This window comes from Protopterus annectens, chromosome 1.part1, assembly GCF_019279795.1.
Source record: "Protopterus annectens isolate FY-2018-M chromosome 1.part1, PAN1.0, whole genome shotgun sequence".
Lineage (NCBI taxonomy): Eukaryota > Metazoa > Chordata > Ceratodontiformes > Protopteridae > Protopterus > Protopterus annectens.
In genome coordinates, this window is record NC_056726.1 from 1,198,409,482 (window position 1) to 1,198,435,495 (window position 26,014).

Genomic DNA, 26,014 nt, shown 5'->3' on the forward strand with positions numbered 1-26,014 from the left:
GCATGTCTTGGGAATGAGGGAGGAAACCAGAGCACCCAGAGGAAACCCGCTCAAACACAGGGAATGTAGATCATAGTGTGTGTGTTGTATTTTTAAAGCCACTCTAGTTCATAGACACATGCATAAAAGTACTGAGCATGTGCAAGCAGAGTGTCATTTTGTGTAAGCATTTGGAGTAAAAGCATGTATGTGTGCAGTAGTCAGTCAGTTAGCTAGTTCATTTAAGTTTTATGTTCCAGTCATCCATCCTGATATGTTTCTGTGTAATAAATTTCTTAAACACCCAAGCCTCATCATCTTATTTGAATACACAAGACGAGTGACATGGTGTCAGAATGGGATCCAAAGTCAAAACGTCTTAAAACCATGAGGCTTACACTCAGAAATGGAGGAATATACAAGAGTAGCTCAAAAGACATGCAAATAACTCATAAACAGGTCAGAAAATATTTCCAGGTACTTAACTCATTCACTCCAAAGAAGCTCAGGAAGTCTGCACTGTAACTTCTAATGGGCAGGGCCTAAGCCTTTTGACAGAATCAAATTCTGTCCTCAAATTTCAAGCAAATGCTCATATTTCTGGAATCACAGATGTTATAAAAGAAGTATAAATGGCAAACTCTTCAACCTAAACTATTTTTATAGTGGTAGTATTTTTCAGGTTCTAGGTCTTAAACTGAACTTCATAAGTCACAGTAAATGCAGTAACCATTACATTTATAATATTTTGTAAACAACTTACAATATCTCAGCAGACATTCAAGTTACACACATGCTGTCAGCAGCATTTTATTCATCAAGCTGAGAGCTTTTATATGAGGCTAAGGAGTTCTGTGTCACTTGGTTGTTGCAATATTTAGAAAAAATGTGAAAATTATATCTATATAAATTAATATCATAAAAACAACAGTTCAACAGTTAATATCTATGGACCTGCACTAGACAGAGGTCAAATACTAATGCAGTTGGGTTTGCTATTGTGTAATCTTTAATATGAAATCTTTTAAAACCTTGTACATAGCATGGTTTTGGAATTATTGCTGCAAATATGAAAAAGCAATATTTGACGCCTTGAGGTGTCAGTAGGAGTTAACTGCAATTGTACCTGGAGGCATCACTCATATTTTTGTTTGTGTCTTTCAGCTTTTCCCGGTTAGGGGTTGCCACAGTGGAACTCTGGTCCGCTAATGATTGGTAGTTGATTTTTACATACCGAGTTACCAGCCCAGATGCACAACCTTCAACGAAGGTACGCCCATTCACGCATGTCTCCATGCAGAAGACGCTCTAGCTGAGAATCTAAATGGACAGCGTCTTACTGTGAGGTGACAACGCATCACTCGTATGTAATGAGTTACATTTGTTTAAATGATTTTTCCCTTGATAAATATAAAGCAAAGCATTCCAAACCAATTACTGAACAAACAAAATGTTCAAAATTGCAACATATTGAAAAAAAGTACTCGAAATAATTACAAAACCATTTGGAACAATATCTGAATCATATAAAATGTTTGATACAGAGAAAATAACTGTATTTTTTCACATTAAAGATATTCAAAGTGTCTAAAGTGTGCAAAGTCTTGGCAGTGTTTGCAGTATTACAGTAGAGTCTTTTCAAACAGTAGAGTTATTTCAAATAGTCTGTTGTGCAGATGAATATAATTACAAGTACCTGGTGTGTGTTTGACACTTATTTGGCATGGCAGAGGGATTTCATAGACCTGATCTGCTTGTGTTTGATAATAATATTGCCGAAAATTGGAGAGTGTTTGAGCAAGAAGATGATATTTTCATACAGGCGGCTTTTGCTGATAAAGATACATGTACAAAAGCATTTATTCTGTTCAGTTTTGCTGGTTTAGAAGCCATTGCAAAAGAATGTTTATTTGTATATGTACCTGCTGTTTATGCAGAGGAGGGGGAAGACCACCATACTGTGGTACAGGCTGAAACGCGAGAAGGCCCTGAGTGATTAAAATGTAAATTTTTGAGAAACGTGCAACCATCAAACAAATATTACAATGGAAAGGCACAGATTTTACACAAAAGATCAAAAGCCTGATGAAACATTTGCAGCATGTACAACTGACTTGAGAAACAAGACAAAAACATGCAGATTTGGTGATCTAAGAGATGAGTTGATAAAACACAGGCTTGTGTGTGGTGTTAATAATGATGCAGTGAGAAAGATTTTGCTTTGAGACAATGATTTAACTTTAAACAAAACCATAGATATTTGTCAGATATATAAGCTTACAGAAAACCACACGAATATGCTTAAGAATGAAAAGACCATGCTTGCAGCTTCTTCTAGCATGAATGTTGATAGTATGCAGCATGAGGTTAGGCAGTATAGGCCAAAGGGTGTAGCTCCCACAATGAAACCCAGGGCAGCTTTAGTAAAACCCAGGGGATACACAGCAAAATGGAGGGGTGATTTAGAAAATCAAACGGTAAACCCTATGGTCAGCTGCTGTAATTGTGAAGGCAGTCACAAAACTAAATGGGAAAAGTGATTAGCTTTTGGTCATCAATGCCACAGATGTAAAAAGTGAAATCATTTTAGAAAGCTTTATGAATCTAAAGAAGCACATTTTTTTTATTAAGAGAGAGCAATCCAAGTAGCAAGTTGATCAAGTAGAAAGCTGTGACCCTACTTTTTATGTTGATGGGGTGTCTGTACTTGAGGAAAAGGTTAATGCAGTAGATTTGTTAGCAAAGAGAAAATTATTTTCTACTGTACTGATTAATGGGAGACCTGTAAAGCTCAAAGTGGATACTGGTTCAAAGTGCAATGTTATGTCAGCAGAAATGTTTGCTAAAGTGAAGGCTGGTGAAAAACTTGATTTGGCAAAGTGTGAGAAGCTTGTTGCTTATGGTGGTTAAGAGATTCAAACCAAAGTCTCAATAGTTCTTTCATGCTATTCTGCTGGGAACAGCCATGACTTGCAGTATTACATACTTCAAATTAACAATCAATTAAAACCATTAGCAAGACAATTAAAATTTAAAACCATAGATACAAATTGTCATCTTACTAAGTTCCTTGCCTGTAAAACTGGCTTTATAGAAGCCTTGTCATTGAGCCCCTTCTCCATTGTAGCTCTCATCCTAATTATCCATTCTAATTCAGCTACTTCTGTCCTATTAGTAACACCCCCTCTTCTTTTGCCTATGCAAAACGAATTGCATGTTAGAGCAAAGGATGACATATTTATGATATACACGGGGGGGCAGATAATGCATTGGCTAAACATGTGGCTAAGTATGACAGTACACATACATTTAGATTTATGGTTATAGAAACAGTTAGAAATAATGAAAGAAGAGGGAATGCTACCATTCCAGCCATTCCATGAAGCCAGTTTTACAGGTAAGGAACTTAGTAAGATGACAATTTGTATCTCTGGTTTTAAATTTGAATCATCTTGCTAATGGTTTAATTGATTGTTAATTATACAGGAGTTTTTATTGGTTGGAATATATTTTAAATACCAAAGTAAAGAGATGTTGTGTTGTCTGATGAAGCGGCAAAACTTGTCATGAAAGCGCTCAGCATTAAAAGTTTACTTTTTCTGGATACTGGCTGTGGTTTGGTTCTACTATATTTTCACATTCTGTTTTTTCTTTGCTACAATTTCAATATGGTTTACACAAAAGGCAAACTTCTTTATCTTGCTGATACTTTATCCAGATGCTGATTTTGAAGTTATGGAACTGAGAAATTTTTCTTCCACATGTCTTAATGAGCTTAGAAATCACACAGCTTCTTATCCAATTCTCCAGAACCTGAACCATTTTATCAGTCATAAATGGCTAGCAAAACAATCTTGTTTACCACTAGATGTGCAGCAGTATTTTCCTTATTGAAACAAGATTTCGATGGAAGATGGTATCATTGTGAAAAGTCCAAAAGTGGTAACTCCAAAATCCTTGCAACAAGAGTATATAAGGATCTTGAATCGAGGTCACCCAGGAACTGATTCTATCAAAAAAAGGGTGAGAGGACTAGTATTTTGGCCTTCTATGTCAAAAGATATTGAGAAGTAAATCTCATCTTGTTCAATTTGTAATAGTACTAAACTGCACCAACAAAAGGAACCACTTCAGCTGAACCAGATTCCTGAACTACCTTGGTCGACAGTAGCCACAGATATTTTTGAATGTAATGGTCAACATTATTTGGTATTAGTAGGCTCTTATTCAAACTGGTTTAAGATTGACCTACTTCCTAACCTAACTTCCAGTACTGTCATTATGAAATCAAAGAGACATTTTTCTGTCCATGGTAGTCTGCACAGTCATTTCTGACAATGGTGCATAGTTTACAAGTCAGCAGTTCAAAAGATTTGCTGAGACAGGGGACTTTGTTTATGTTACTGGTAGTCCTGAGTATCCACAATCTAATGGCTTGGCTGAATGTGCAGTTCAAAGTGCAAAACAGTTGTTGGAGAAATCCAAAGGAGACAAAACCAATTGTTTGTTTCTTTCGGTTTTTCCCGGTTAGGGGTCGCCACAGCGGAACTCCGGTCCGCTAATGACTGGCAGTAGATTTTGATGTGCTGGCTTGCCGGGCCTAACGCACAACCTTCAACGAAGGAATGCCCATTCACGCATGTCGCCACACAGGAGACGCTCTAACTGAGAATCGAACGGGCAACGTCTAACTGTGAGGCGACAACGCTACCGCAGCACCACCACCGCAGTCATCAAAGGAAACAAAACCAATATTTTACTGAATTTGCTTAACCTCAGAAATATTCCTTGAGACAAATTATTTGGTTCACCTGCTCAGAGATTGAGGTCGAGACAAATCAGAACTACACTACCAATCAGTAAGAATTTATTGATTCCAAGTGCTAAAAACAACAAAGCAGTAAAAGCTCAGCTCATGAAAAAGTGTTTCTCACAGAAATTCCATTATGACAAAACCAGCAAACCTCTCAAACCATTAAAAGAAGGAGAGATAGTGAGGATGCAGAGAGCAAAAGGTTTTGATTGAGTAGGACTTCTGAAAAATCAATGTGTGGAAACAAGATAGTACATCATTGAGTGGAATCAGAAACATTTATTGCTCGTGTCTGAGCTAGTGTTACAGCATCTTATCTGTAACTGAGACTCTAATTCTGAGAGTATGCTATTGAATGTTCCTGTTCCAGAGAGCAATTTATCTTCTGTTCCTGTTCCTGAAAGTGTCCCTGATGTTCCTAAAGAAGAGTATTACCCAGTAACTGTTCCTATTGCTAAACCCAGTACTGATTATTATATAACAAGGTCAGGGCATATCTCAAGACCTAATTCTAGATACACGGCAACCTGGACATGATTGTTATTGTTTATGTGTTTATATCATTTTTATGTGTATCTGGTTGTCATTTTTCATTTGCATGACAAAATTATCAGTGAGGGAAGATGTGCATCATAGTGTGTTTGTTCTACCTTTAAAGCCACTGTAGTTCATGGGCACATGCATATAAGTACTGAGCACATGCAAGCAGAGCGCCATTTTGTGTAAGCAGCCACAGTGAAAGCATGTATGTGTGTAGCAATCAATCAGTTTGTTTAAGTTTTATGTTCCAGTCATTCATGCTTGTTTGCTCAAGCTGTTCAAAGCTACAGTGAGATAGGCCTTCTGCCATTTGCTCTGCTGTGATATTTGAAAAAGATAAGTGTGTATTTTCAACTGTTTTCTGCACTTCTGTTTTACTGTATAGCTGTGTAATCTGTGCAACTGTTTTTTTGTAATCTGTGCAACTGTTTTAATCTCCTTTTGTTGTCTGTTAGTGCTGAATATCTGTTACTGTTTGTGACCTTTGGGGCTTGTAGTGAAATCTTTTGTCTAGAGAGGCCTAGCTGTTTTCTTTGTGGCAGAAAGACTCAGTCTGCTTTGATCTAGCTAGAAGCATTCCTGCAACACCTTTATTTTGATTGGATAACTGGGCTGGTTTCTGTTTCTCTGCCTTTAATAGCCAGTGCTTTAAACCAGTTGTGCTTGTTTGCTCAAGCTGTTCAAAGCTGCAGTGAGATAGGCCTTCTGCCATTTGCTCTGCTGTGATACTGGAAAAGATAAGTGCTTATTTTCAACTGTTTTCTGCACTTCTGTTTTACAGTATAGCTGTGTAATCTGTGCAACTGTTTTTTGTGCCACACACCCACCGACCCAGCTGCTGTGGTGGTCTTAAGTCTTGGTGGCTTTGAGTTGCCCACCTCTAGTATAATGTTGATACTGGACACTCCCCCCAGTCACATTACATTAGCTCATTCTGCTGTTTATAGTGAGAACTTAGTAAAGGCTCACATTAGCTTCTGGACTCATCATCTTCTGTTTCTTCACTTTCTACTAAAACTCTACCACTTTCTACTTCATTTATGTTTGCCGTATTTATTACTGCTTGTTGGTAGCCTCTTTAAATTGATGACAATATTCTACTGAATCGCTGCTTTATTTGTGCTGTCTGTTACTGTTGTGATTGTGAGCACTGTTTCAAAGCAATCTAATGGTTAACTATATTTCATTGCTATCTACTGCAATTCATTACTGTTTTACTGTATTTTACTGCTTTTTGTTGCTGTTTAACTAAATTTTTTTATACTGCGAGTTCTATTCTTTTGACTATAAGTGATTAATCTGTGCTTCATTGTGAGTTTTTTCTTACTGAGTTGTTACCCTTAAAATTAAGTAGCATAGTCTAGATACAGGTCTGTGGCATCCAGAGCTTCAGCTGCATGTTTTTTAACCCTTTTTGAGGTATTCCAGCTACAAATTTTCCCTTAGTAGCGCTTGTGTTATCATCTAGTAATACTACTCGTAGACCTTCCTCCCTTTACCCTCTTAGCTCTTTCAGTTTTTGACAAATATGGATGGACAATTTCCTACATTTTTTCCTGCCAATCTGGTCAATATGGTCTTCTTGAGACAATGTAGCAACTGCCTCATGTACATGGACAACCCTCTACTACTTCCATCTAGGAACACATCAAGCACCTATTGTCATTGCTCTCTCCCCCACAAACCAGCATATCTGGCCCTGAGAAGGTTGGCAACACAAGCACCACACCTCAAGCACCACCCACATCTACACAACATACTCCCACATATGGAGGTCCTCAACAAAAGCATACCCAAACAAATGACCTCCAAGGCATAAACGCACACAAACTCCACTGCCCACCACACCACACACCACAAATAGTCCACACACCTGTGTCTCACAGCCACTAAGGCTAAACATAAACCCACCATATTAGTCATGGCAGACTCCATTGTGAGATACACAGATATGCCCTCAGCAGGCTGGATGAGGAGAAAGTCACAGTTAGTTGTTTGTCAGGTGCCAGAATCCACCATATCACCAATGCAGTCAAGTCTCTCAATAGGTACTGTTATGACTCTGCCATAGTCCATGTTGAAGTAAATGACTTGAGCTGTACCACGCTGGACTATATGAAGAGAGACATGATAGAACTTGCTGAGTATGTGTCCCAGGCGGGTATGTTCCTAGCCTTAAGTAGCATTCTACCATCATCCAGAATGATGCCTCAATACAAACAGAAAATGATTGACTTTAACAATTGGCTTAGTTTCTGGTGTCATTCCAAGGGGATCCAGTACCTGACAGCCTGGGATGACATGACTGACAAGCCTCAATGCTTTGCTGCAGATGGCCTGCATCTGTCTCCCTTGGGGCTTTAGGCCCCTGGCAAAGGCTCTTGCCTCAACCATAGTGCCTTTTTACACAATGCCTTGAGGTCAAAACTACCAACATGAACATTTCATCAAAACATAAATTAAAGGCCATGCTATTAAATGCTAGAAGTCTAAACATGTAACTGCACTCATTGCAAGCATTCTTAACCCTGGAAGAAGCTAACATTAGTGCAGTCACAGAAACCTGGTTCAAAGCTGCAGAGAGTACCCCAGCCATACCAGGTTACTCATCCTATCATTCATTCAGACCCCAGACTGTGGGCAGCAAAACAAAAGGTGATGGAGTTGCAATATATATAAAAGACATACGCACTTCTAGGCTGGTCAAATAGTATGACACACAGGAAATACGTCAGGTGCAGTTAACAATTAACAAGACTCTTATTCAAATCATAGCTAGCTACAGGCCTCCAACTCTGACTCAGGATGCCCAGTCCACCTATCCAGACCTCTTCAAATCTATCAAGATTCAACCCTTTACCCTGATCCTGGGTGACTAACTATCCAACCATATACTGGAAGAAATACTCATGCCAAAACACAAATGTCCAGAGATTCCTTGATTTCATCAATGCAAATGCCTTGGACCAGTTGGCTGACACCTCCACAAGAGGTGACAATATCTTGGACTTGGTATTAACCAACATGAGTAACCACTGCAGCATCCCTACAATGTCATCATCCCTGGTGATATCTGACCACAAAGCAGTCATTTTTGAAGTAATCATCTCCCCCGACCACCCCCTACCTTGGGTCAAACAAAAAACTTCTCCAAATCTCCTGAGGGAAGGTATAAACAGCTTCACAGCCCCTCTCCATCCATGTGAACTGGCAGATATGTCCAAACCTACATCAAAGTACTATACGAGCATTTACATAGCTGCATGGAATCAGGAATACCTGATAGGATGAAATCCTCCTCCTCAAGGAAGAGTAAACTTATCTGGTAGACATCTACAATAAATAAACTCTATAACAAAAGGAAAAAATTGCTGTCTAGGAACAAGAAGGAGCAGATGTCTGATTGGAAGCAAACTCTCCTTAGCCTGAACAAGCAAATAAGAGCAGTAGTGAAATCCTCCAAAGCAAATTTCGGGATAAACTGCACATCGACTAAAGACAATCATAAGGCTTTCTTCACATATGTCCGCAATCTCAAGGGAAGCACCCAGATTTGCTCAAAACTGGTGGCCAAGGACATCACATACACAAACCCTATGGTTATAGCCAACCTACTGGCAGAAGGTTCACTAAAAACTTCTCTTTTTTGCCCCCCCTCCATCAGTAAAACAGGACATCCCCAGTAACTTCCCCCTCCCCTTATCTTTAGGGAGCAAGTCACCACTGCCCTCACAAAGGCAAAAAAAATACATCCTCCATGGGACACGATAACATCCCGGGCTTCATCCTACATGAACTCAGGCAGGAACTTGCAGCACCATTATTCACCCTATTCAACCAAAGCTGGAGTACTAGCTTCACCCCAGCCAAGTGGAGGACAGCTACTGTCATCCCTTTGCACAAAGGTGGAGCGCCCACTGTTCCAGGAAATTATAGACCCATCAGCCTAACTAGTCTGATCTGCAAGGCTATGGAGTGGATTATCATGGACCTCATTAACAAGGACATTAGCAACCTCCAGATACTTGATCCCACACAGTTTGGTTTAGCCAAGGGGAAGTCATGCCTGTTAAATTTGGTCGACTTCTTTGAGACAATCACCAAGGCCATAGATGAGGGGAAGATGATGCACACCACCTACCTTGACCTGGCCAAGGCCTTCGATACAATTCCCCACTCAGGTGTAATAGATAAACTTTCTCAACTAGACATCAAACCATATGTTATCAGATGGGTAGCAAACTGGCTTACTGATAGAACCCACCTAGTCAAAATAGGGGAAACCAACTCAAGTAGTAGATCCGTAACAAGCAGTGTACCCCAGGGATCAGTCTTGGGGCCTCTGCTGTTTGGGATATACTTCTCAGATGGGCAAGCCAAATATAATGGGCTATGGCTGACCAAGTTTGAAGATGACTGCAAGCTGGATGCTGTCATTAATTCCCCTAGTTATGTGGGCATCCTCCAAGAAGGTCTCACCCAAACAAATGACTGGTGCCAGAAACGTGGCCTCAAACTGAAATGCCAAAAAATCCATCATCATCCCTTTTGGGAAGAATGATGCCCCCACAAATTATCACATTGATAATAAGGCACTAAGCATGCAATCAGTTGTGAAGGACTTGGGCACCCAGGTTGATAGCAAACTGACTTTTGGCCACCATATTGCCTCCATTATATGAAAAGCTTTCTACATGGCCCACCTTATTAGTAAGGATATCTCATCCAGGGACAAGCTGGTCATAACATCCCTCTATTCTTCCCTTATAAGACCCATTATTGAGTACAATGCCCTTTCAGCTTGTAACTCACAAAGCACATGCAGCAGCTGGAGAGACCACAGAGGTTCCTCACCCAGAGAATCTAGGGTCTCAAACATCTACCTTACACAGATAGTCTAAAAGCCCTGTCCTTCTTCTCAGTCTCCTACAGACTCCTCAGAGGTGACCTCTGTCTGGCATACAAAGCAATCTCAGACCCCACCCTGATGGGACTGCTGCATAGCTGCAAGTCAAGCTCCACTTGAGTAACCCACATGCGCGACCTCAACCTGGTCTGTGGCATTAATAGGACTTGTTGGTAGGACAGAGTTGTGTCCCAGAGACTCCCCCTTTTTTGGAATAGACTCCCTCCATACGTAAAGCAAAGTACCTCATTAAACATTTTAAGCACAACTTGGATAACTGGATGAGGGACAGAAAATACACTCCTGGGATTCCACCTGTGTCCCTGCTTGATAGTGGCATAGGGTGCTGACTTGTTGGAAAATGGGCTAAATTCTTGGCTAGGCTTGTAAGGGCCTCCGAGTCAATAGCCTAGTAACTTCTTATGATCCTATGATCCTGATATGTTTGCGTGTACTAAACATCTTAAACAAACACCCAAGCCTCATCATCTTACTTGACTGCACAAGACAAGCAACATGGAAGACATACAGTCTCTACACAGAAGGCACCGCAACTGAGAATTGAAACAGAGACCCTCGTGCTGTGAGTTGATAACACTAACCATTGCACTACTGTGCCACCCAGCTACAAAGGGCAATCTGCTGGAGCTTTTCAACTGTTAAATGCTATTCAGCCTTGTAACATTGTGTATACAACTTTAATAACACACGTATATGCATGTGCTTACTTGTCTGAGAAAATTTCAATATTAATAATTAATAAACTACACTTATGCAAAAGTAACGTGTTACTTTAGTTAATAACTAGTAGTAGTAATATATTACTTTTTTTAGAAAAGTAATAATTAATGGTAATATATTACTTTCACTGAAAAGTAATTAGTAATAGTAAATTATTACTTTTAGAAGTAACTAGCACAACACTGGTCATGAGCCAGAGCTCCAGTGCATAACCTGCATCCCTCACTAGATGTACTTGAGGAATGTCACCCTAGCAAACTTGACACTGGCATACAGCTCACAAGTGTGCCATATGCCTGAGTCATGAAAACTGCCCGAGTTACCTGCATAAACATTGTAGATTATCCCTTGGGCATTACAGACAGCATGACAGTATAGGGAGTGAAAACATTTTCTGTTGATGTATCTCCTTCCCTGTTCTCTTGGTGGGGCATTTATTTCTATGTGTGCAATCTATGACCACCAACACTTCAGGGAATTCCTGCATGGTTCTTGCTCTCTTCTGGGTATTCATGGGAAACAGATATGCTCCCTTGCATTTAGTAGCATTGCATTTATAAACTGATGAAATATTCTAGAGGCAGAATCCTGTGACATCTCTAATATATCCCCTGTGGTGTCTGGATAGTACCAATAGCTAGTATATGTAATGCTAAACATACCTTTGTTCCCACAGGGGTGGGTACTCCATGACTTCCCTGGGGTCTGAGTTGGGGGTGGCAGAATGTGCATATTTCCTCAGGTGTTTACCTGTCCACCCTTATCTATAAACAATTTCTTTTTTATGCAGTCCGTGATATGTCAGACAAGGTCTAAACACCCTTCTACTATTTCTTGCCTAGGGTTTGGCAATAGCCGCACTCTGGTTTAAAGCCTGTTGCACATACAGCATAGTAATAGCAGCAATGACCACCAACATGAAGTGTAATCATATAATCATACTTGTATTCCAAAAGGTTTTGGTGTACTTGGCAAAAGCCTACACCAAGTATACATGATTGTTTTCTAGGTTCCTTAATATCTCCACCATATCAGATCTGTTAATTAGCATGTACTTCAGCTCCTTATGCTTTAATTAGCATATTCTGCCATGTCCCATTGTTGCACAGCTCTACATGTCATGTAGAGCCACTTAATGAATATCACATAACTCACTGTCGTGTTGGAGGCACTGCAAGATGACAACACGATCACTACACTTCTTGTAGCTATTAATGAATCCTGGCCAAGATCTTCATGGCTCCTTATGTTTTAATTAGCTTTTGTTCACTTTACTTAGGCACCACTGAGGCATCTGAGGCCATATTGTTTCAGAAAATGTGAAAAAAAGTAATCCAAGCAGTTTTCTGAGAAAGAGATAACTATGGCAATAGTACAGAGTGACTCAGTCAGATGACAAGACTGACGCTTGCAGTTTATGGTAAACATTAGACTGAAACAAATTTATTTTAAATATTAAGGATTGTCCTTCTGGTCCAGTAAAGCAAGTTACTGACTTCAAAATTAAGCAGGTCTTGCTGTTCTAAAAAAAAGAAGATAAGGGTGCAGATTCAATAAACCCTACACAGGCCACTAAATCCATGTGTGTGCTTTGTGGCATGACATGCACATAGTGCACCATTTTATATTCAGGAAGTGGCTCTACACACTATGTAGTGCTGCACAAACATAGTAAACATCATGGTATGCTAATTACAACATAATCAGCTGAATTGTATGCTAATCAACTAATCCAAGATGGAGGAGAAATTCAACAAGCTATAAAGCAGCCATGTAGACTCAGTGTTGATTTTACCTGCAAATTCCAAAATCCATTGGAATACAACCACAGAAAATAGGCTATGCAGAAATAATGTTAGGGGATGCTGTTGATCTTTTAATGTGTATGTGTAGCAGTCCCATGTCTATGCTTCTGCTGCTGCTGCTAATAGACTATGGCCAAGAAGGAGAAGGGTTTTTAGACCCCATTTAACTTTTTATAATCTGCATGAAGTGGGAATTATAGACCAGTACAGGGTGGATAGAGACACACTTCAGGAACTCTGCAACCTCTGTCACCCTCAACTGAAAGCAAGGGCACACTGAGAAGAACCAAATCCCAGTGGAGACAAAGGTATGTGCAGCACTTAGAATTTTATCTAGAGGAACATTCCAGACAGCAACAGAGGACATGCTGGGGGTGTCACAGGCATCAGCATCCACAATCCTCCATCAATTCCAGAATGCTGTGCTGCAACATGCCAGTGAGCGCATATATTTTCCCTGTACAGCTGAGGAGAGAGCCAGAACTATGCAGGAGCTCTACCACTACCCTGAAGTCCTGGGTGCCATAGACTGTACATATGTAGAAATGAAAGCACCCCACCCAGGGAAGGGTGTCCATAAATAGAAAGGGCTACCACTCAGTTAACAGCCAGGTCATGTATAATGTTGAGGGAATCATCCTGAATGTGTGGACTGGCAACCCAGGCCATTACTACAACTCACATATTTGGCACAGCTGTCAACTGTATGAGATGTTTAATGGGGGGGGGGGATAACCCACAGGGTCATTTACTGGGAGAGGCAGGTTATGCAGTGGATCCGTGGCTGATGATGCCCATCAGAAATGCACCCACACCAAATGAAAAATGCTATAATGAGGCACACATTCAAACAAGCTATATCATAGAGTGTGTGTTTGGACTGCTGAAGTCATTGTTCCAGTGCTTACATACATCTGCGGGAGCCCTGTGGTACAATTCCTATACATGTGGTGAAATATTCACTATCTGTGCCATGCTACACAACATTATTCTGAAACAGCTTCAACAGGAAATGTAAGGGGAAAGGTCATACATCCCATCACCACTTGCAAGGTCACCACAGCCACATGCAGGTGAGGTGTCAGAGTGGGGAACCTGCAGCCGCTGTGGGTGTAGGTAGATGTAGATGTGCACAATATGGCATTGCACTGGCCAAGAGGTAACGGACAGCACACACCCCCACTACCTAAGGGGCTAAAACCTTCATCCTACACACACACATACAGTAACATTGATGCCAGGCAACACTCACAACCTTTACTTACCCATGTAATGGCTGCGTACTGTTAGCATCAGACAGTGTCATCCCTGAACTAAAACTCTTGCAACTGCTGGATTTCCACGGTAAGTATTGAACCTGGAATAAAAGAATAAATATTTAAGAATACAAATGAATGGCATATCCTTGAGTACTGTTACTTACTGATAGATTACATACTGATAGAACCAATATAGTCAAACTAAAGGAATTCACCTCCAACAGCAGACCTGTAACCAGTAGTGTTCCACAAGGATCAGTCCTGGGACCTCTACTGTTTAGAGACTATTTCTCCAAAGTACAAGCAAAAACTAAAGGTCTGTGGCTGATAAAGTTTGCTGATGACTACAAACTGGGAGCAGTCATAAAATCTCCAAATGATGTCAACATCCTACAAGAGGGTCTTACATAAACAAATGATTGGTTCCAAAGTCACGGCCTTAAACTCAATGCAGAAAATGTATTATCATCCCTTTTCATAAGGGAGATGTTCCTGCTTACTACCACATCAATAGCATCACCTTAAGTATGCACTCAGAGGTGAGAGACCTGGGCACACAGGTTGACAGCAACCTTACCTTTGACCACCATGTCCCCACAGTGGTAAGAAGGGCATTCTATATTGCTTGCCTCATAAATAAGGCCATTGTCACCAGAAAAAAAAGAAGTTAAAACCTCCGCGTACTCTTACCCCATCAGTCCAATAAGTGAGTACAATGCCCCTTTTGGTATGTACCTTTTCAAGCACCTGCAGAATTTGGCAAGACCACAAAGGTTCCTCACAAGCAAAATTCAGGGTCTTCATCATATTTACTATGTGGATCATCTGAAATCACTGTTACTTTATTCTGTTGCATACAGACTACTCAGAGGTGATCTCTGCCTTGCATGCAAGGCAACCTCCGACCCTGCTTTATTGCAAATGCTGCATCTCCATAACTCAAATGGTACACAGGTTAATCGCTCTAAAGACCTTAACCTGGTATTTCACGTTAATATAACCTGCTGGAGGGACAGATTTGTCTCCCAGAGATTACCACACCTTTGGAACAGACTCCCATTTCATATCAAACAGAGCACCTCATTGGCCCTCTGTAAAAGCAATCTGGATGACTGGATAGGTAACCATAAATTCATCCCGGGGATTCCACCTGTTTCCATCTTGAACAGGAGCAATAAGAGCTGATCATGGAAATATGGGTAGTACTTGGCTAGGCTTGTAAGAGCCCTAGGGCCATTAGCCTTGTAACTTCTTATGATAATGCAAGTAAGTACAAAGTGGGTGATTTTTGCAGCAATTACATCAAGATATGGCAGCACTGACTTATGTGGATACATGTGTCCTCTATCAAGTAATCGGTCTTACATCTAAACTGTAGATATTTCCACTGAATGTCCACATTTTGGCCTCACATGTTTGTAGTGGCAAATCATTAAAGAGTGACTTTAGAAAATAATGACACACATTTCAGTTTCAGACTTCAGATCCTTCAGAACAAACATAAAAAATAGCAATGCAAAACCTGTTATTCCATCAAATAAGTTTGTAAGAACACAATGTTTAAAAACTCTCCTCATTGTTGGGCCTTTGTCAAACATTAATTTATGGCTTGGTTCAGCTTTGTTGGTCCAAGGGTTTGGGAGAGATGTACAAATTACAAAAACCTGTAAGAAGGTAGTACAGTTTGCAAAACAGAGGTTCATAGATTAGTACTAGACTAATTACCCTTGTGAGTGATTTTAAGCCTAACCAGTTATCCCTTGTGAGACTCAAACCCAGCACCTTGTGTTTATAAGGCAAACACCTTAACCATTAGGCTACCCTCCCAACAGAAATGCTAAGCACTAAGTCGACTATGCACCCTGAGCATAAGAAAAGATGCATGTATCCCTGAATCCAAAAGATTGAAAGCAAGGATATGGCACAGTTATCACCATTTGCACAGGGTATTGTGTGGGGGGAGCAGGAGTCCTAGGCTGAGACAAGAGGTAGTGAGTGTGTGTGATAAGAGAAACATGCAGACATATGGATAAAGTATCAAATGGCTTCTGAGATAGAATGAGCTTTAAGCCTAACAATTAACCTATGTAACTGTTATGTGTGTGTGTGTGTGTGTGTGTGTGTGTGTGTGTGTGTGTGTGTGTGTGTGTGTGTGTGTGTGCGTGTGTGTGCGTGTGTGTGTGTGTGTGTGTGTGTGTGTGTGTGTGTGTGAGTGACTGTGTGTGTGTGTCTGTGTGTGTGTGTGTGTGTGTGTGTGTGTGTGTGTGTGTGTGTGTGTGTGTGTGTGTGTGAGACTGTGTGGGCACTCCAAGTGAAATTGGTGTGTGAGTGTCTGCAATAACACAGCCAAGCACTATGGTAGCTCTACTTGCTGGTATGTCAGACAGGTGAGAGTCACACATAGTAGAGGTGCAGTTCATCAACATTGTCCCTGCCCCAGAGAACTGGCATGTCCATGTCCACAGTCAGATGCACTGCTGCTACCTGAACAAGACTGATGTCTGCTGGATGAGGTCTCCACACAAGTATGCCCTGGACCACAACTCCCATGGCCTGCCATGTCTAGGTGTGGACACCTTAACAACCACTGATAGAGCAGTGAAAGTAGTGCCACTATGGAAGTATGCCCGGGCATGGTCACATTGGCTAACATCAGATGATGTGGCTGTCCTCATGTTGATGCTGTCCACCTCCCAGCAAACATTCCATCACAAACACTGCCTATTCCAACATGTCAATCATTTCGATCCATTCAATCAGCAACACAGTGGAGGGAGTCATGAATGTCAGCCACATCTAAAACCCTAAGCATTTCCTCAGAACTCCTACTGGAATGTGCCTGCACCTTTATGACTGCTCTAAATAAACATCGAGTGGCACAGAAAGACACACCAGGATCAACTGGAGGGTGTACAGCAGGCCTCCTCTGAGCAACCCTAACAAACCTCCTGTGTGGCACCTAGCCCACACTTTGGATGTGGTCAGAGTCAACAGGCACTGAAGCCACAGCAACCACACTACCCTGATCAAGTGTCTCACTTTCCATCTGTTCACTGTCTGAGGGCTCAATGGAAATGGTTTTCATAGGCCTACTGGCTGTGTCTAATGGAATTACAGGGGATGGATGAATGCCAGCCTCAGTGTCAGATTCAGCCTCTGCACCAACCCCAACTGCCTGTGTTTGGCAGCCATCATCATCATCATCATCATCATCATCATCATCATCAGATTCTGCCAGTACTCTGACATCAGGTGGTTTGAGTCCTACACTGCCACTGTCAGGATCACCTGTGATAATAAGCAACAAACACAGTCAAGAATTAAAAGCTACACTACTACAATTCAATATATGCTAACAAACAAACATTGGTGCCACTATCACAGATAGTACAGAAATACATGCACAGTCCTGACATCCACTTCACACATACAGATAAATGAATATTTCTAAAAATTTTCATCAGTACTAAAATAAAAATATTGGGTCTATATTACATATTCGAATGCTTAAATGTTTGCATCGCTAAAGGTTGACTTTTAGTGATCGAACTTTTAAATGTTTGAATATAAAAAAAAAAATGAAAAAAAATTTTCCATTTCCACACTGTAGCGCACTGAAGAGCGATCTCGGAGTTGGTATATTTAAGGGGGGTGTGGGGGCACAGCATACCCCCCTGAGTAAACCCTTTTCTTTTTTTCTTTCTTTTTTTTTTAATATTATTTTTTTACATATTGGAGCTTTTGAATGTTCGATCACTAAAGGTCGACCTTTAGCGATTCGAACATTTAAGCGTTCAAATATGTAATATAGACCCAAAAATATTTAGCCTGCCATGTGCAGAAGGCTCCACACTTGCTAGGAAGGACTATCCTGGAAGAAATTAAGTAAAATGTAAGGATACCTTCATCACTGTAACAACACAGGGAGAAAACATTTTGGCCTTTATATGTCCATTGACAATACATTTAACACAAAGTTGAATGACATGCCCACCCCAAGCACATGTATAATGAAACAGAATGTGTTGTTAACTGTATCAATCTATAACTAGTTCCCAGCAAAAAAAAAAAAAAATTAAATCAACTTAAGTATTACTTTCAATATTTTACTATACAAAAAAATTTAAAAATTGACCTGGAAGCTCCTCCTGGGACATACATATCCTCCTTGAAACATCAGCACCATCATCAATCACATGCTACTGTGCACTTTCCACTGAGCTGTCTGGTTCCCTGACAATGGTCAGGAACTCTTCATTTGCTCTCAGTGCTGGCTGTGTAGCAGGCCCCTGAGTAGCCAACTGTCCACAAGCCACTGCAGCTGCTCTCCTCTGGGCTGATGAAATCATGCCAGTGGCCCTATGATGCACCTGATCACACATCCTGCTGCATCCCCCAACAGTGTTCACATCGTTCACTAACTGGTTCCAAATTTGTATTTTTTTTTAGACATATCCCCATCTCCCCTCTCAAGCAGAAAAGCACAATGTTGGCAAAAATTCATACTTCTCAACCTCTTATAGCAAGAAATCTGGACAAAGCCATAAAAAATTGAGACAATGGCCCAAAAATTGGGACAATCTTTAAATAGTGCTCTTACAAACTTAGAAAATTGATAAAACAACAAGTTTTAAATTAGCATGAATTTTTTGAATTGCATGAAGTCTGAAACTCAAATGCCTGTCATTATTTTTTAACTTCAGTCTTTAATGATTTGCCACTAATTTGCCAAAAACCCCAATTTCACGAAAAATGGAACAAAATAATGAGGCAAAAATCTCAGCATTTTGCAAGAATCTGTACAGGTGAGAGGTACATCATTTACAGAGTCACTGAAGGGGGGGTGGGGATTGGGACACTTGAGTGCCATACTCCTAGGTGACATAAAACACAAAAGAAGGATACTGTACATATATATCACATAAATAAAAGTACTACTTAGATATAACACGTATTTTTAATTTTTCAATATTACCCAGCGGACAAACCAAAAACTTTCAAGCTATTCAAATATAAAAAATGGTTATGTGGTTGTGACATATCACAGTCACACACAGACCAAGGTTTGATGCATAACAAAGGAGTAACAATAGCAAAGCAAACATCTGTAAAAATATTTTGGTTATGTCATCACAGAAGTGGAACATGGCTCCCCCACCCCCAAAACAACTGGCAAATTACATTTTTGTACCAAACAAAGGAATAAAATATCAGAGAATTGTTGCAAGTGCTATCAAAAAAAAAAATCTACATCAAAAATATGTGTACACATTCACCACAGAGCATTCATTTTTTATGCAATTGCTAGTCACCTCTACCTGTGACCAGAACTCCCATACAGGTGACTATTGGCCATCCTAGAAAGCTAACAATACTATGTCATTGGCAATATAGGACATTTACACTTCACTGAAATACAATTGAAGTGTGTAAAGTGAAACAGTTGTAACATTAACACTTGTGAAGAAAGTTAATAAGGCTGTGCATCTGAAGAAGTAAAATGCCCTGACAAAAATGCCTATGTCATCAGTATACTTTTAAGAAGTGTATACAGATAGAAGTAGCATCTGCTAATGCATATATATATATATATATATATATATATATATATATATATATATATATATATATATATATATATAGTTTTCCTAGTGATATGTGAGCAAATCCATTATATAACTGAAAAATCCAATCATACCTTATAAAGATCAGTAGTCTTCTATGCAAATAAATCCAAAGTTATTTTTATAGTATAGATTCAGGACTGTGAGCATGGTGAAGGTGTAAATGAGGTGTGGACTCATTAGAACTGCTGAATCTCAAATTATTGGCTCTATGTAGCCGATGTAAGCATAGTGCAGACACTCCCTCAGTGTTTGTTACTAATGGATTGCAATTGTGAATGATTACTGGTAGGGAGAAGGAAAACACAACTGCAATTCAGACTCTCTTACTTCCAGTGGGTGTGTCAGCCACGTTACACTTACAAAGTGTAGAAGTAATTGTACCAAGGTTTTAAGTGTTAGTAAGCAGCACACATTTCACAGTTTCTGTTCAGTAATATCCAGTCTCCCCTGCATTCATTAAAAATTGTATATTATTGTCATTTAACATTCTCACACATTTTAAGGACAATGATACAAAATGCCTTACATACTGCATGTCACAGACTACTGGCCAGATAAGAGAAGCATGACGACCATACAATGTTAAGACAGAGCTGCATTTCTGCAAACAATAGTCATAAATGGTTGTGTAATCACTCATTGCACTACGTCTGAAATTAACACATGTACAAAAAAAAAGAAGTGTGCAAGTGCCATATGTCTTGCTAATACTGTGGATGATTTTGGACTTGCTTGTATGTACAACAATTTTCATTCTTGTCACAAAGTTACAAGCTATTTCTGTAGCAAAGAGGGATAAGATACCCTTACTGTGCTTTGTAGGTTCATTGGTGTGAGAGTTCAAATCCAGCCTTTTGTAAAATTCTTTCATGTGTGCTAACATTTATTTTGTACTTTTTAAATTTTTTTTTAATATATGAACATTTGCACAGTACGCAGCTTAGAGCAAACATGGGAAATGGATAAATACAATAAATGTCATGTAATGCACTTCTCTGATAACCAATACATAAACTACACATATAGCTCATGTGTATATGTAGCACATCTGCTAAACATGGTGCTGCACACAGTACATACTGTCTATAGATGGTGGTTCAAGTCCCACCTTTGCCTTTTAAGGATGAATCCTAAGAAACACATAGATAAAACAAATTTAGCTTTGCTTCTCACGTTTGCGAGTCACTTACCTTCATGCAAACCAGGACTAATGGCCCACACACAAAGCAGACAGAATGTCTGCAGACAAGATGCAGACATTCTCAGTTTCAAAAAGGATATACTGTTGTATCTTTTGCTTTCCATCATGCAAATCCACTAAGCTGCATTGCATGGAGGTTAGCAATCTTCCCCAACACCTGCAGGTCTAGAAAATTTGCAGAGAGGAAGCAGGCAGTAGACAATATAGAAACAGATACATTCTATCAAGTATGTTAGGCACCATGCAGACATAGTAAATGGCATTCTGCCATCATTAACACACAGAAGTTAACAATGAATATTAAAATATCCAGCTTTTTTTAACTATTCCTGTGGCAGAAGGTATAAATGTAGGGCTGCAGTACAGATGATCATGGGCTCTAATACAGAAAATTCCAAATGTTTTATTGTTGCTGCATTTTACTTTATATTAAAATTAACATAAAACAATTACACTCTCCAAATTTTATTAAAGGTTGTATACTCAATTTTAATAAATTCATATGAATTATTTATGCGAGTTAGGGTATACTGACTAATATGTTTCTGCAATCATAATTGTGCTCTCTGGCCTTGGATGGTCTTCAGACTTCAATAATAGTCATACACACAGGGATGTATAAACCAGGACCTTGTCAGGTCACACACATACATGGTTTACCCCTCAGTCTGTCATGTTTATTTATATGTTAATAATGAGAATACCTATGAAGCACTTCTTCTGTGTCAAGGATGAAAAATCACCACTCTGGAAGAAAATGTTTTGTCTCTTATGCATAGGTTTCAATCCCACATTGCAAAAATTTATTTTATCAGTGTCTGACCCCCCCAAAAAGAAAAATTGTCAGGTCATAAAATTTATGCCCCCATTACATGTCTGCAAAGTTAAATCACTGAACATTTCCAGCAACAAACAACTCTCACATTAATGCCAAGTGTCAGATTAACCTTCCATTCGCAAACACAGTTTGCATTGTTGTTTTGGTTTGAGAACTAGGTTCAGAGAATCATAGGTTCATAGGTGTTTACTAGGCTAATGACCACAAGGGCATCCCAAATCTCTGACTACCAGTAAACACAATAATAGGGACTGGGGGAAATCATTCTGTTTTCCCTAGTTGGACATGTCTGGTGGAAGAAGAAAAGGTGCCCAATTTAGGGTCAGAGGTGGGGTGTTGAGGAGTCTAAAATCTTCACTGGACACCTTGTAAAGTGCCACAGCCAAAGGCTTTTGCAGGGGGACAATACAGGCTACCAAAACAAGCCTAAGGCTTGCAATATTCTGGCCAAGACTGTCTCCAGTGTGACTGGCATTCCACACAATGGAGAACAGTGTAGGCATCACTTTAATGGCCTGAAAAGGTGCAAGAGGGATACCCTCAACCAGTGGCTATGTGAGTTTGGAACTGCTGACATCCCATAGTTGTGTAAGTATACTGATAAAAGGAATTGTAGTAGATAGCTGCATATACACCAGACTGGTATGCATAATGATCTTCGCTTGTTCTCTTGTATTTAATCCACAGCCAACACAGAGATTATGGTAAATAGAGATTCCCATGCTGAGCATCTAGAGAGACTGAGGGAAGCAAGGGGGCATGTATGCAGGACAACATAACTATTATTTTAGCTAAATGGTTTATTTTCTATACAACTGTAACAAGTAAGCATGTATATCATAACTGTAAAAGCAAGCATGCATCTGTAGCACAAGCCAACTGTAGAAGTCAGGTCTAATACTATAGTCAGACAGTGTGGATTCAAATACCACAAGTAACAAATATATAGTAAAATCTTTTAAAAATATTTTACATAATTAAATTTCAACACACATGGCATAAATGCCTTGCCGTTAACTTATCTGTATAACTGGACTAAGCATATGTGCAATATATGCAACATTGCAAGGATTACTTTGAGCAGTCCTTACTTATAGTTTGTAGTTGTTAAGAAGTATACTTAAATATAAAAGTTGAGATAAAATGATTTATTATTACCATAATGCATTGTATGTCACATATGATGGTACTATTTGTATCTTTTTCTCTCACCCCAACCCTTATCTCTCTTTTTTTACCTGTGTGTTGTCAAAATGTTTCCATGTCATCCATATCTGACAAATTACAAAATGATTTATAGCACAGAAAGGTAGACCAACTAGCATGAATCAGCCTGCCTCCACTCCACCAGCTCCTGCAGCGATACCCAGCACATCTGAAACCCAACCTGGAAGTACTGCATCTGCTGCCCATGCACTACATGGGCCTTCCTCATCAGGTAGCACTACCTCAGCAGCTGGTGCTGTGTTAGCCTCCAGGAGTAGTGGTGGAGGTGGAGATTTTCATCTTCCATGTGTCTTGTCTTGCTTGTCCAGTTTGTTTACATCTGCTTCCTCACCTACTTCACTTACCTGACCCAGAAATACCTATGTCCCACACCCAATATTCCTTTCTTACTGAAATAAAAAAATGCCCACATGTCCCACAAAAATATTATCCCATGCATAGCTCTCCACTTTGCAAAAATTTTCTCAGCACACTTGATTCAGTTCAATAGGCTATACAACATGACTGTGCTCTTGTCAACCATCTTTGTTGAGGTGGCAGTCCAAATTCAGTTAATAGTTTGTACATATTTTCATGTTACACTATTGAAGAAGTGTATAGCTGTGGCTTCTTCTTACCCCCTCCTGCACATTCCCATATTACTTTCCCTTTGTTCTTCCCCCTGCTTGCCCCACATTTTTCCACTTTTCTATCTATACCATTTTAACACCTTTACTCTGGTCAAAAAATAGAATCACACATTTGACACCCCTGCACTGGCCCAGTAATCAAGGAGCCTCAATCCTCAACACTGGCAACAGTGGGCAACATAAACACTGGGAGGATGACAAGTACACACACATTAAAGTGCAATTTCATGTAAGAGCACACAGAGATCACAGTCAGTCTGGGGCTGATTTCTTCCTCTTTCTCCAGATCCCCAATAAGACTCCCTACTGGCACAGATATAAAGTTGAGATTGCAGCTGAGTGGCCAAGCCAAAACCTCCAGCACCCTTTCTGTCCACCCAGTACTTCATGTTCCTACCTAAATAGCTGACACACACGCATGCACACACCCACACACACACACACACACACACACACACACACACACACACACACACACACACACACACACACACACACACACACACACTTTGAGATTTGATTTATATACAAACACACACACACACACACACACACACACACACACACACACACACACACACACACACACACACACACATGTGAAAGGCTGGCACAGGTTTACTAGCTATGCCCCCTTCTGCGCAGACTATAAGGTAGTTCCAGCTGCCACCAGCCAACATTTTATCAGATAATCTAAAGCCCTTAACAAAGGGTGTCCAATCCTACTGTGTAATGTTACTAATAATCCAAATGACAGTCTGACCAAGAGCAAGGCTATTTAAGAGTGGCCTGTACAATGTCACCAAATAGATATGCAAGTACTTTAAGAGCTTAAATATGTCTCACAGATATCAGCCACAATTATAGGTTTAAATATATTTAATAATAAATTATAAAAGAACAAGGCAATACTCAGTAAGTAATCAGTTACACCTCAGTTCAAAATCACAGGAAATATTTAAAACAACATTGCACGATAGTCTCAAATAAATAAAGAAAACATCTAAGCTATACTTTACTATATTCCTATCTTATGTTCAAAGGTTCATAGGTATGTACTAGGGTTATCGCCTTTGAGCCTTTGCAAGCCTAGCCTATATGATTACCCCGGCATTGTGCCACCCAACCTTCATTCCCAGTGCCTCTGTTGAGTAGAGCTACTTGAGTGATCCCCAGGGTGAATTCTCTATTTCCCATCCACTCATCAAGATTTCCCTTGAAGAGGGCCAGTGAGGTACTCTGTTTGACATGTATGGGAAGTCTATTCCATTGTAATCTAAAAGAGTTACAATGCCATAAAACTAACTTACAGCAGCAACAACATGCAGGGAGACATGCAGAAGGTAATGATGAGTGGATGTTTTCTGGTCAAAGACAAAATACAAAATGCACAGTCTTTCTCTGAGAGAGTTCTTAAATTAATATCAAATGTTACTGCTGGGTTAGCTTGGATGGCATCACTTTTTGTCACCTGAATTTAGTTCCAAAGCTAACCCCCCCAGTGTAGCATTTGACATATTCTTGTGAAAAATACATAGCCTTCAGATGTTTGTTCAGAGTTGTGTAGCTGTTAGAAAGCCATAAAGCAATAAAACACTTCTGCATCTCAAACCTAGTAATTACTTTTCTTCCAAGACAATACAAAAACTTCTAACTCCAGACATTGTGTCTGCTACTGATCTGAAAGTGAGAGATAACTTTTATAGCACAGTCATAAAACAATTTAATTTCAACTTATTTACTTGAAGTTTTGCACGTTAACACTCTATGTTCTAGTTTTTACTGTTAAAACATATACATTTACACAAGTACAATAGTTTATATACAATTCTATTCTAAGTCAGCAGGGCATGCTGTGGTTACATTTTAGCTCAGTACTTTATAAACCCTGTTCAACACAGACCTGTATCAGCAGTTCAATATACACACAATGCACACAGTACCAATATAGTAGCAACACAAGCAATTGCATCATGCTAGTATTCACAAATGACATATAACTATTTACAAAATTCCAGATAGATGGGCTGGCAGTATCTTCTTCTGTTACATTTCTGTATAAATCATATTAATATTCACAAATTATGTATAATTATTTACAAAATTCCAGTTGGCTGGGCCGGCAGTATTTCCCTTTTGTCAAAACATACAACACACATCCGTAAAAAAAATAAAAGCAATGGAGTAGTGACATAGGGCAATACTGCCAGCCCAGCTATCTGGAATTTTGTAAATAAGTCTGTGTCATTTGTGGATATTGATATGATTTATACAAAAGTGAGTGTAAAGTGCTAAGCTAAAATGTAACCACACCAAGCCCTGCTGGCTTAGAACAGAACTGTATATAAACTATTGTAATTGTATAAATGTATATGATTTAACAGTAGAAACTAAAACATAGAGGGTTTACTTCCAAAACTTCAAGAAAATAAGTTGAAATTAAATTGTT